General features: G+C 37.0%; 1 long non-coding RNA gene across 1 annotated transcript; it reads right to left on the bottom strand.

The window, feature by feature from the left end:
* Positions 1 to 913: 913 nt before the first annotated feature.
* Positions 914 to 8,494, bottom strand: LOC131599496 (uncharacterized). Its single transcript, XR_009282806.1, has 3 exons — positions 8,235 to 8,494; positions 7,991 to 8,094; positions 914 to 1,600 (listed from the first exon to the last, which is right to left on the bottom strand). It is a non-coding gene; the product is annotated as an uncharacterized LOC131599496 (long non-coding RNA).
* Between the last annotated feature and the right edge of the window lie 1,007 nt (positions 8,495 to 9,501).

Genomic DNA, 9,501 nt, shown 5'->3' with positions numbered 1-9,501 from the left:
AAATTAAAAATTGCAAGATTGAAAAAAAATGATAAAATGATGTAGCATCAAAAATAAAAAATTTAAAAATGAAGTTTCAAAAAGTAAAAAAATAAAATAAAAGTTGCAAGAGGTAAAACAAAAGATAAAAGTGATGTAATTTCCGAGTTATGTTGTCAAATAAAAGGTCACAGTAGTGTAGGGGGTTTTATCACTAGGAAGTATTAGGATTATGTACTTTTGTGGGAGACTCGCATTTGTGGGAGACTCATATTGCTACATAGATTCTCGTACTTATAAATGTTCTAGTCAACACATTTTTATTAAATGTGAGACTATTTTCTCACTGAATCACACTTGCATTATTATTCTAATACTCTCCTCTCAAGTGTGAGTCTACAATGCTCCCCTCACACTTGTACCACCATTGACAAATTAAAACGGGACACCCCTTTTTAGGCTTTTCGATACAACTCGGTCCCTTTCTCGAAACAAAAGGCTTGTGATACCAATTTGCCAATGCATAAGACACTTTTAGGTAAAGAGAGAATAAGAAAATAAGAATTATATTATTGACTTGAATTGTTCAAATAAGAATACAAACTATAGTTATTTATAGGCTTATTTAGTCCTGAAGTCCCATAATTTAATTTCATATTTTAGTGTGGTCCCTTATGTAATAAACGTTACAAATAAGTCCCTTAACAATACTTCTGTTAACTAACTAGGTCCATTCCGTTAATTTGACTCTAAAAACGTTAACCTCGCCTATGTGACAAGGCATCAAGACAAGGCTGAGTTAGCAAGACATGGCTGAGTCAGCATATGTACTAAAAAAAGTAATATTTTATTTAAACTACGGGGGTTTTCTTTTTGGAGGTTAAAAATCCGCAAATTGTTAAAAATATGTAAAAAAAATATAACAATTGTTAACTACAAACAACCCAATAGAAAATATCATTCTAAATCAACCAAAAACATTATTAACTACACATCCAATCTATACAGTATATATAAACAAGACTCTTCAAAATCATTAAAATTTTGTTCCTCCCAGCTAATTACAACAAACACATGGAAAATAATTGAATCCACATTCTTGTTCTTCTCTACACTCATGTCCCTTGAAACTTGTCCTATTTAGAGCAGAGAAAGACAATAATACACCATAATAAATTTACTCGATACTAACTTCAACTGGTTTTTTCTCCAATTCTTCCAACATATTTTCAACAACCTAAACCTAAACATGTTGACATACACATCAAAGCCTCTTAGAGTACCAACAAGCTCCTTGTCACCTTTCATTATCACCCATATTTTTGAACCTATAAAACGATCAATCAACTCTGCATATTTTCAGCAAAAAACAATAATAAGATTCACACCTAAATGCTCAAGGATATGCAAATTAACCAGCCAAAAGTGAGTAGAAAAATAAATACTTGCTTTAGCCTTTACTTTTTTCCTTTCTTCATGTATTCATCACAATCCAAGTACACCAAAAGAGATCTCCAATCATGTAAACTCTCCATGTGCAGCCTCATTGAATTCCTTTTCAATCTGTCGTGTGAGTTCTCTGGTCTGTGCCAACACCAAAGCCAAAGGTTCTATTCTTTTCCTGTCTAAGCAAGTAAAACGATTGTAAATGTTATGCAAAACTCCATTGATGGAGTGTGAACAAGAAGAAGAAAAGCTTAAGCAAAGAAAAATAGAGAAGAAAGAGATTATTGATGACTTGTTGAACAAAGTTAGTTACACAATGGTTTATATAGTTGGTATAGAAACCTAACTGAAAACCCTAACTAACTGAATACAGTTAAGCTATGTAACTACTTTGCCACGTCAGCTTCATGCTTTGTCACCCCCCCACAAGCTTGAGGTTGATAGATGTTGATCAAGCCAAGCTTGGAAACACAGTCATGGAAAGGTCGTGGACCTAAAGCTTTAGTGAATATATCAGCAGCTTGGTCTTTGGAGGGAACAGGCAATAATCTCATGACACCAGCCTGAATCTTTTCACGAACAAGATGACAATCTATGTCAAGATGCTTGGTGTGTTCGTGAAACACGGGATTAGCAGAAATGTGGATAGCACTTTGACTATCGCAGTAGAGAACCGGTAACCGTGCTGGATGTTATTTGAGATCGTGCAATAGGAAACAAAGCCACTGAAGTTCCCTAGTAGCGGAGGCCAGGGCGCGATACTCAGCCTCAGCTGAAGAACAGCTAACCGTGATTTGCTTCTTAGCTTTCCATGATACCAAAGAGTGACCAATAAAAAAACAATAACCAGACACAGATCTTCGAGTATCAATACAACCTCCCCAGTCAGCATCACTAAAACCGGAAATCTGCAGATCTGAAGCCTGGGAAAGGAGGATACCATGGGCAGGTGATTGTTTGAGATACCTGAGGACACGTAAAGCAGCTTTATAGTGTGACTCAGTAGGGGCACTCATGTATTGGCTTAGTTGTTGAGTAGCAAAGGCAATGTCAGGTCTTGTGGTAGTAAGGTACAAAAGTCTACCCACAAGACGCCTATAAGCAGTGATATCTAAGAAAACCGATCCATCGTCTTGATGCAAACGGATAGAAGCATCTAAAGGAGTAGTGACAGGTTTACAACCAGTGAGACCAACATCCTTTAAAAGTTCCAGACAATACTTTCTCTGGCACAATGTAATACCCTTGGAAGATCGAGCTACTTCAAGACCTAAGAAGTATTTTAACTTACCAAGATCTTTGATATCAAAAGAACTATCCAAAGCCTTTTTGAGATCATGAAATATGGTGAGAGAAGTTCCTGCAAGAATAATGTCGTCCACATAAACCAAAATGGCCGTGAATGAAGAAGCATCAGATTTGGTGAATAAAGTATGATCTGCATGTGCATGAGTGAAACCTTGTGCCTGAAGAAATGTGGTTAGCTTCTCAAACCATTGACGACTTGCTTGCTTCAATCCATAAAGGGATTAATTCAACTTGCAAACCTGCCCAGGATGAGAAGCACTAACACCTTGTGGCAATTTCATGTAGACAGCTTCATGCAAATCGCCATGTAAGAACGCATTGTTCACGTCCAGTTGATGAAGGAACCAACCATGTATAGCAGCAAGAGCCAGAAGCACTCGAATAGTAGACATCTTTACCACAGGAGAGAATGTCTCAAAATAATCCAATCCTTCAGTCTGATTAAATCCTTGTGCCACTAGTCGAGCCTTGAACCGCTCTATGGAGCCATCAGCATGTCTCTTTATCTTGTACACCCATTTGCTTCCAATAGGAGAAGCATTAGGTGGTAAGTCAACAAAATCCCATGTCTGATTTTGTTCCAAGGCATTTAATTCCAACTGCATAGCTTGAACCCATCGAGGATCTTTAATGGCTGCTTGATAATTAGTGGGTTCAGTTTCAGAGGAAAGAGCCATAATGTAAGCTTGATGAGTGTGGGACAAATTATCATAAACCAGGTATTTGTCAATAGGGTATTGACTATGGGAGGAGATGGAAGAACATATGTAGTCCTTTAAATGTGCAGGTGGTCTAGACACACGACTAGACTTTCTAGTATCATCTACTACTGGTGAATCAGAAGCATGAGACGTATGAGACATGGAAGCATCATCAGAAGTAGTAACATCAGTAGAAAAAGAGGAATGTTCAATAGGTAAATTTTCAGAATCAGTTCCAGACACTTGAGCATCATGTTCAGGTATAGAAACCTGAGTATCATTTTCAGAATCAAAAGGAACAATAGACTGAGAACTAGGGACAGAAGAAGTGTCTAAAAAGGTGTTTAAAGTAGTCATAGAGGACTCAGAAAAAGGTTGATCAAAGTATATAGAAGTAGGAGTTTGCAATTTTGTCTCACTATGAAAAGGAAACTCCATATCAAAAAATTTGACATTTCTTGAAACAACAATTTCATGGGATGTGACATCCAGAAGGACAAAACCTTTCATACCTTGCTTATATCCCAGGAAAGCACACTTTCGTGCTCGTGAGTCAAATTTATGCCTGTTGCTAGGCAGTGTAGAACCATAGCTCAAGCATCCAAAAACTCTAAGTGAACTTAAGTCAGGTAGAGCTCCATGCAAAACCTCATAAGAGGACTTGTTCTTCAAAATCTTTGTAGGAATCCTGTTCATCAAAAATACTGCATGTAAAACTGCATATGACCAGTATTTCTTAGGCAGTTTAGATTGAAACATTAGAGCTCGACTAATGTTCAAAATGTCTTGGTGTCGTCTTTCTACTCTACCATTTTGTTGTGGTGTATAAACACAACTTTTCTGATGTATGATACCTTTTGAGGCATAGTAAGTAGGCATAAGTAACTCTGTTCCATTATCACTCCTCACTACTTTCACTCTTTTGTCAAATTGAGTTTCAACCATAGCTATGAATTCTTTGATTCTTTGACATACTTCAGATTTGGACTTTAACATGACCACCCATACATGTCTACTATGGTCATCAAGTATGGTTAGAAAGTATCTAAAACCATGAACAGAAGTTGTACCAAATGGTCCCATACATCTAAATGAATTAGGTCAAACACATTCTCAGCATTTTTATTACTTATGGGAAAAGGCATACATTTTTGTCTGGATTGTTGGCAAACATCACAAGCAGTATGAGCACTCCTAGGAATGTAGCTATACACTTTATTCATACATTCCATCCTATCAAATGACAAATGCCCTAGCCTTAAATGCCATAATAAGGCAGATGCTACAACATTAGAACTACTTTTAGTGAAAATACTCGACACAAATCCTGCAGCTTTTTCTCTATGGACTTTGTGGGCAACTGCAGCTTCCAAGTAGTATAGACCATCAAAGGCTTTAGCTGAACCAATCCTCCTCAAATCCTTCTTTGCCTGTATCATACACTGATCAGATTCAAAACTCAAAATGCAACTCTGCTCTTGACATAGTTTTGAAACTGACACTAAGTTAACTTCAAACTGAGGCAAATATAACACATTCTTAATGATCAATTCATTAGACAACTGCATGAAGGATAGAAAAACACTTAGAAAGGGGGGGGGGTTGAATAAGTGTAGTCTAAAAACTTGGACGATAAAAATAAATAGCACAGTTATTTTTATCCTGGTTCGTTGTTAACTAAACTACTCCAGTCCACCCCCACGGAGTGATTTACCTCACCTGAGGATTTAATCCACTAATCGCAACAGATTACAATGGTTTTCCACTTAGCCCACGACAAAGTCTTCTAGAGTATCCTGATCACAAGCTGATCACTCTAGGAACAAATGCTTAGACACAAGCTAAGACTTTCTTAGAGTATCCTGACCACCACGTGATCACTCTAATTACAACTGCTTAGACACAAGCTAAGACTTCCTAGAGTATCCTGATCAACACTTGATCACTCTAGTTACTTACAAATTAATGTAATCAAATAAGAGTTTTACAATGCTTCTGAAAAGCTATAATCACAACAGTGATATTTCTCCTAACGTTTAAGCTTAATCTCACTAATATATTACAACAACAATGTAGTGAGCTTTGATGAAGATGAAGTTTCCGAGCTTTGATTTGAACAGCGTTTCAGCAAGTTTTTCAGAATAAGTTCTTTCAGAATCGTTAACCTTGCTTCTCATCAGAACTTCATATTTATAGGCACTTGAGAAGATGACCGTTGGGAGCATTTAATGCTTTGCGTATTCCGTACAGCATTGCATTTAATGTTTCACGCTTTTGTCAACTACCTCGAGCCTTGTTCACGCTGTGTCTACTGACGTTGCCTTTAATAGCTTCCAACGTTCCTTTTGTCAGTCAGCGTAGCCTGCCACCTGTACTTTCTTCTGATCTGATGTTTGTGTATACAACGTTTGAATATCATCAGAGTCAAACAGCTTGGTGCATAGCATCTTCTTGTCTTCTGACCTTGAAGTGCTTCTGAGCGTGATACCATGAGAACTTCAGTGCTTCTGCTTCTGATCTCAAGTTCTTCTGATGCTTCCATAGACCCATGTTCTGATTCTGCCTTGACCATCTTCTGATGTCTTGCCAGACCATGTTCTGATGTTGCATGCTGAACCTTCTGAGTCAAAGCTTCTGAGCGCTGATTTGTGCATACTCTTTATATATTTCCTGAAAGGGAAATTTCAATGTATTATAGTACCACATTATCTCACACAAAATTCATATCCTTGTTATCATCAAAACTAAGAATATTGATCAGAACAAATCTTGTTCTAACACTGCACACTACCACTTATGGATGAGACTATAGAGTTTCCATTTGGTAGATTAACCATCATAGGGCTTATTCTTTCATATTCAACAAAAGAATCTAAGGAGTGACTTATGTGGTGAGTAGCTCCTGTATCTAATATCCAACTGATACTATTCTTAGTATTAAAGTTAGCAATGAAAGGTTCAGAATTACCTCCCTTAGCTAGATTCACAGATCCTGTACTTTTCTCTAGTAAGGTCATCAAATTCTGGTACTGCTCCTTTGTGAGTGTCATGCTCCGTCCATTGTCACTTGTTGAGGCTACAGCAGATTTTGAATCCGAATCTTCAACATCAACCTGATTGGCATATGATGAAGATCCACTTCCTCTTCCAAAACTTGGTGGATAACCATGTTTCTTGTAGTAATTATCAATAACATGCCCTGTCTTACCACAGTAGGTGCACACTTTCATATTGCCCCTACCTCTCCCTACAGAGGGATTTCCATAGCCTCGACCTCTTCCAAATGATTTTGAGCCTTCAACAGTATTCACCATCCCAGGTGCTTCCTCAATCACATTGCTGTTAGAAAAATTCAGACCACATATCTTCCTTTCTTGCTGCATTACCATTGAAAATACTCTATTGATTTATGGCAATGGATCCATTAACAATACTTGAGATACCACACCATGAAATTCTTCATTCAGACCTATTAAGAATTGGATAATTCTATCTTCAGCCCTAAAGCTTCTACTATTGCGCATTGCTTGACATGCACATGTAACACGACACGTGCAACTTGGCATGGGGCGATACTGATCCAATTCTTCCCACAGACTTCTCAATTCAGTGAAATAATCAGAAATCTTCTTGCTACCTTGTTTCAGATTTGTTATTTCTTGATGAAGTTGCGCTACTCGAATTCGATCTCCTCTCATAAAACGATCTTTGAGATCATTCCACATATCCACGGCATTGTCAATGAACACCACACTCTGAGCAATGGATGGTGTTATTGAATTGATAATCCATGTATGAACTAAATTGTTGCATCTTTGCCACGCAACATAATTCAGATCATCTTCTCCAGGTACTTCTATAGAACCATCAACGAATCTGAACTTGTTCTTCATGGCAAGAGCACGTCTCATCTTTATCGACCAAGCGTGGTAATTATCACCTGATAACGCCGGAGTTACGCACACCGTCGATGGATTTTCTGAAGGATGCACATAATATGGATCAAGATGATCCTGATTCTGATTGTTGTTATTGTTCCTCGTCATCGATCAAGCTTCTTAAAATGCTGAGAATCGAAGAAAGTAGAAAGAACAAAATCACAGTGATTGCTTCAAGAAAGCTTTAATCACTATGAGCAAGAAAGATCACTGAATCGCAGCAGATGCAGAGCAGGATCAGCCTGCTCTGATACCATCTAAGCAAGTAAAACGATTGTAAATGTTATGCAAAACTCCATTGATGGAGTGTGAACAAGCACAAGAAGAAAAGCTTAAGCAAAGCAAAATAGAGAAGAAAGAGATTATTGATTACTTGTTGAACAAAGTTAGTTACACAATGGTTTATATAGTTGGTATAGAAACCTAACTAAAAACCCTAACTAACTGAATACAGTTAAGCTATGTAACTACTTTGCCACGTCAGCTTCATGCTTTGTCATCCTGCAAAAAATAACCACAAAAAATTTTCTTAGTTAAGGCGAAAAGTAAGCATCTACGAAGCAGAGCAATAAGGCTAAAGAGTCAATTAATAGAATTTGGTAAGCGTAAAAAACTAACCAACCCATGGAAGAAGAATTGGACGGAAAAAAAGAATAAGCACCATCAGATATATCTGAAACTTCTCTTTCAATTGGTGTTCACTCTTAGATGTTGTTAGATTCCTGGAGAAAAAAACACCAACAAAAAAGTTAGATCAAGATTCAAATTTGTTTAATTATTGGGTTTTCATCCTCACTAAAAAATAAAACAGAAGATATAGGGCTATTATGAATACTAAAAACTATTGGGTTTTCATCCACACGCTTTACTATTTTCGATCTTTTCTGCTTTGGTGCTGCAAATTTCTTAGGATATTTCAGAATTAAGGCTAAACAAAAACAAAGAAGAGAGTTCCTGAGAATATAATAGTTGTGGGGCTTCGGTTAAACGGAAATAAGGAAGTGATTTTTGGCAAGGGTGATGGAAATCGTGAAAGAGAGTTGGATACATGCACATGAATCGGAGAACAGAGACGGTTAGACTGAGAAGTTGTTTCCAACCAACGAAGGATTTGGCAGTGAGGAAACCCGTGGAGAAACATTTGATTGCATCTTTGAGAGAAAGATATATATATATATATATATATATAGAGAGAGAGAGAGAGAGAGAGAGAGAGAGGAAGAAGTGCGAGGGTGGCAGCTAGGGTTGGAGGAAGAGAAAAGAATTTACAAATATGTTTTAGCTTGCATTGTTTTTAATTTTAAAATTTTAAAATAATATGTAATACAATAATTCCATGTCAACTAATAAAGGTACAGTTGGAGTGCCACACATGCAGAAACTAACGAAAATTGACAAAATTTAACAGACAGGACCAATGTGGTTAACGAAACTACAAATAAGAGACCTGATGTAACGTTTATTACATAAGGGACTAAACTAAAACCTGAAATTAAACTAAGGGACCAAAGGATGTATTAAGTCTTTCAATTGTTTAAGTTAGTTTGTACCCTGAGTTAGCTTGTAATGGGTATTTGTGAAAAAGTCCATTAGTTTAGTATGTTAGGTTTTATTATAAATATCATACTAGTCTCTCATCATTGAATACTACAAATCCTAATTTAGGGTGAGAGGGCTATTTTTTATTCTTGTAATTGTAATCTTGATTGAAAGAAAAAGGAAAGAATAGGAGTTATAACCAATCCTTGTTGTTCTTATTGTTTATCATCTTTTCTACCCTTGTGTGTTTCTTGATCACAAATAAACAATTTATCCTTTCTTCATCAAGGCATCCTTTTTACAACAAATTGGTACGGTGAATGTGAAGAAGATGCCTTCAACAAAGTATGAAATTGAAAGGTTCATCGGAGTGAACGATTTCGGTCTGTGGCATTTGAAGATGAAAACCCTACTGGTTCAGCAAAATTGTTTGAAAGCGTTGAAGGGAGCGGCGGCTATAGACGATGCGTTAACGGAAAATGAAAATACAACCATGATCGAGAAAGCCCACATCACAATCCTCTTGAGCCTTGGTGATAGGGTTCTTCGACATGTATCAAAGGAGACGACGACATCAGGGTTATAGGTAA

Source organism: Vicia villosa, linkage group LG4 (assembly GCF_029867415.1).
Source record: "Vicia villosa cultivar HV-30 ecotype Madison, WI linkage group LG4, Vvil1.0, whole genome shotgun sequence".
NCBI classification, from domain to species: domain Eukaryota; kingdom Viridiplantae; phylum Streptophyta; class Magnoliopsida; order Fabales; family Fabaceae; genus Vicia; species Vicia villosa.
The sequence above is the reverse complement of the archived record's forward strand: the minus strand, read 5'-3'. Positions and strand labels throughout refer to the sequence as shown.